The sequence below is a fragment of the Pterocles gutturalis genome, unplaced genomic scaffold (genome assembly GCF_000699245.1).
Source record: "Pterocles gutturalis isolate BGI_N339 unplaced genomic scaffold, ASM69924v1 Scaffold48406, whole genome shotgun sequence".
In the NCBI taxonomy this organism is placed as follows: domain Eukaryota; kingdom Metazoa; phylum Chordata; class Aves; order Pterocliformes; family Pteroclidae; genus Pterocles; species Pterocles gutturalis.
Window position 1 is genome coordinate 1 of NW_010099564.1, and position 4,391 is coordinate 4,391.

General features: G+C 38.5%; 1 non-coding gene across 1 annotated transcript; it reads left to right on the forward strand.

Moving 5' to 3' along the window:
* The first annotated feature begins 964 nt into the window (after positions 1-964).
* TRNAA-AGC lies at positions 965-1,037 on the forward strand. The gene has a single exon. It is a non-coding gene; the product is annotated as a tRNA-Ala (tRNA).
* The last annotated feature ends 3,354 nt before the right edge of the window (positions 1,038-4,391 follow it).

Sequence of the window (4,391 nt, forward strand, 5' to 3'; positions counted from 1 at the left end):
CGCGTTGGTTACACTGGTTACACTGGTGGGCTTTTCACAGCTTTCTGGCAAATGTCGGAAGAAGGACTTGTGCGATCAGAAGCTTTTTCCAAGCATACCAGTTGAGCTAGTAGCAGTAATAGATAGCTACCTCTCTCTAGGTCTGCATTTTGAGGGAAATACTTCATGTAGGCGCAAATAAGGGTGAAAATTAGAACGTCAGAGATGGGTTATCACCGTACATCGTTCTGTTCCCTGTCTGTGATCTGGGTTCTATGCTCTGTGTCAAGTCATGCAAGCGTTTGTCATGCTTGCGTGTGTTCGTTTTTCAAAAAGCCAATGTTTTAAAGCTGTCAAAAGTAATGTGTTAATTGCAGGGAAGTGCATTTGGTGAGGTAATAAATAAGGAAAAATAAGGTAATTAATAATGAAAATACAAATATGTTTTAATTTCACTGAATTCTGTCACCCCAGAGAAGCCAGACACCTTCCAAAAGAATGTGTGTGTATATATACACATATATATATGTATAAGCTTTGACTATGAAACTGTTTCATTCAGGCATGTAATATTTTTCAATCATTAAACATTTCCTGGACCAAGTTCTTCATGTGTTTGCCTTGAAAATTGGGAAGAACATGGGTTGCTTGTTGAATTTGGAACAGTTGTTCAATAAAAGTTGGGGTTTTTTTCAATAACACTTTTAGTTCCTTGTAAATAACTTGGTCTTTTAGAGAGCTTCTTGTAGGAAAATGGCTAAATAATAAAGACTTGTGTTGCAAAGAGATGAGTAAGATTATTCTGGTAGTATACATGCTGCAAGATGTATCGCATGATTCTAGCTGTGAGTTGCAGTCAGTTATTGGCAAGTGGAAGGATACGACTCAGCGAGAAACAATAAATTTGTAACTGAAAGTTATTGCACTGTAGCTTTCAATAGGTCTAGAGTGTGTATCTTGAAGTGTCAAATTTTGTTTTTTAGGTGGGGAATTAGCTCAAATGGTAGAGCGCTCGCTTAGCATGCGAGAGGTAGCGGGATCGATGCCCGCATTCTCCAGTATGTGTTTTCAACATTGATTTCATTCTAAACCAAACACCAGCATTTTTACACTTAGTTTTTCTTGCATAATGGTGTAAAGAAGCCTGAAAGACCCGTAGTCTAAAAAAAGTTAACACATGGTTCTAAATATTTCTTTTTTTCTTTTCAAAATCATGTTTGTTCTGTTGCATACAGGGAGAAAAAATATCCTCCTTGCATGAAATAACAAAACTTACTGACATTTTAATACAATAATAAACATGAACAAACTATAGAGAATAATAAATGAGGGATTTTTTTTAATGTGCCATTAAAACTTTGGTTTATTATTTCATTCATTAGTTAAATGTATATTTGATATTATAGTTTAGTGTATAATGAACAAAATTTTGCATTTCTGCTGTGAGTAATATTAGTTTTGTTCTCTTTTGGTTTTGTAGGCTATTTATTAGAAACAATGGGATAGAATATTCTATAACTCTTAGTAAGAGCTAAGAGTTGAGAGAGCTTGCTTGTGAATTTTCACATCTGTGAAATATAATGGAAATTTTCTCTATAAATCTATGCTTGCACATGTTAAGTCTTCAGGAGATTTTTTTTTTTTAATTTTAATTTGATTTTATTACTAGCTTGTTCTTGTACTTCCAGGTTGAGGCAGCATGAGGAAACAAGCAAAATGTACTTCCTATAAATACAATGATTTTGTGCAATTAGGATCTTGGGAGTACACACATTAAAATGAATCAAAATCAGGAAACAGAAATTCTGAATTAGGTTTCAAGTTAGGGAAGGAGGAGATACTGTCCTGCATGGATATTCAAGTAGCACCTGTGGAGAAAGTGACGGAGATCCTCCCACGTAGTGACAAGAAAGTAGTTAACTTCTGGATGAATGGAATAGAAATGGAATTTGCTTATTTCTCTTGTATTTTCCATGTACTGGAGAGAAAAGTGGTGTTGTAACTTCAGGGCTGCTGGATGCTTACTGTTAAAATGAAGCCTATTGGAGAGAAAAGTGTTATGGTCTTCAGGAGTCCTCTCTGCACTCAGGTCGTTATTTAAATGTCCATTTGCTTGGAGACTCTGTAGTAGTTTTCTATGTGATTATTACTGCTTCTACATTTTATGTATTTTTGTTATTGCTTAATATCTGACACTTTCTATGCTTTTAAAGAGGATGAGTAATGTCGCTCTTCTCAGCTAATCAGACACAAATTGTGCACTGATGAAATGAGAGGATTCAGTGGGGCTCTGTACAGGTGCAGTCTGCAATCACTTGCAGAACTACAGTTTCTGACTGCCAGCTCTCTAGACTAATGACTGTTAGATTTATGCCCACCTTCCTCTAATGGGGCTCTTGTGTCTGTTAGGCCTTGTAAATGCACCACAATGTGAACAGAAGAGCTTTTTCTCATCCTGTGTGGTGGTTTATGTCCGTCCTTTTTTTAAGTAAACTGTCTTGTGAAGAATTTACTGGATTGAGAGAGGCAAGGGTCCTAGCCCCCAAGAGCATTACCTGTGGGAGGACAGTACCTGATGATGGGTAAGTACTTTTGAGAGTCCCTTGTCAAAGCAGTGACTACTCTGGGTCTGTCTGTGCTTTCAGAGTCAGAATCTTCATAGAGATACTCTGTGTAAACAACCATGAGGGAGTTCAGCTTTGTTTTTATTATTATTGCCATTCGCACAGACTTGTGTCCTCTATAACATTGTCCTTAAATGAGTTACACGAGTTAGTTATTCATTAGGTGAAAAGTAATTTGTTTGTACTAAACTTTATGGAAGGTAGCTTATCCTATGTCTGTGTTTGTTGTAGTCTGAGAAAGGGGAATGATTGTTCCTTACTTGTCTTTTATCACTACTTTGTTCAAAATATTACTTAGAAAATCTTTCCAGGGGTGGGATGGAGCTTGGGGACCATCATCTGTCAACTCTGGAGCCAGTGTTTTACTGCAAGAGGACTGTTTCTAGAATCTGCACTCAAAAATCTCAGCTCCGTGAAATGCTTCTTTTAAATGTTTATTTCACAAATTATTGTAGTTTACTGGTTTTCTGAGCTGAGGACACTGCAGTTCTAAGTTTCCTTATAAGGAATGCTGTGTGATATTTGACAATAAAATTTCTAAAAGGTTTTGCTGTAATGATTACCATTACCCTGTTTTGACCAAGTTGTAAGCAGAAGTTGTATTTCAAAGAACTCTTTGAAGAGAGTGAAAGGTACATTTTAATGTGTTAAGCACTTGTTTGGAGGAAAAGGGACTTTACACCTTTGAATGTGTTCAGCTTTTAGTTGTCAGTATCTTTCAAATTTCTCAAAATAAATGTTGCAAAAAACCCTGTTTTTCCTAGTAAACTTACCACATCAGAAGAGTGAAACAGAGTAGCTGGTAGAACCATTCAGCAGGGGTTCCTCACCTAGACCAGCGACCTTATGCTTTTTTCCCATTAGCCCGTTTCATCTTAATTTCCTGTGATTGTAATTAGTACTTAAATATTTTGTTGATAATAACCATAAGATGGGACCTAATAACCACAGAGGGACTGTGGCGTGTGCTGTGTGCTTTCAGAGGCTCCTGGAATACAAGTCAGCTTTGGTTTGGTAAGCCTGCAGCTGTATTTGTGTCACATTTCAGAAGACAGGTGTACTATTCATCGTTAGCACAGGATCACCTAAAAAAGAAGGATGAATCCTTCTGAAAAAATAAGCACACAGGCATTGGGTGTCTATAGTGCTCATTTCTGGCCTTGGAGCTGGGCAGGTTCTAGTTCTACTGCAAGCAGAAGCACAGGCAAGGGAAATCTATTTTGCTCCTTCAGGCTGCATTCAGGATTCCCACCATGGATAAGGTTTGTGTAGTGGTCTCCAATATCCATTTTGCACTTGCTCTTGAGCACAAAGAATAGGAAAAGAGGGACAACACATGGCACTTCGTTTGAGGCCACAATATTTTCTCCAGTGATGTTATCATAGTTAGAGGAGAAAAATCTGTTGGATGTGCAAGGAAGGTAGCGACTCCTCGTCGGTGGAGGTGTTTCAGGTTAGCTGAAGGAAAAAATTCTGCATCCTTGCTTTTTTGATCTCTACCAGAAGAATCTGTAAATGAGTTTAAGACTCTCTCTTTATAAACTGTAAAGCAAAGAGCTAAGCATATTTATAAAAATCAGGCTAGGATGCTAAGAACAGCACAGGGGTGCTGTCACTTGGTAGCGAGGCACACGGGGGACGGTCGTTTTTGTGAGAAACCGCTGCTCGCACAACCCTCGCAGGGCCTCCTGCTGCACCCCTCGGCGCAGGTATCAAAACCCGTCCCGTTTCAGCTGCGTTCGTCCTCCCCGCGCCCTCGGGTGGCTTTGGTGGCCGCCGTTTCCCTCA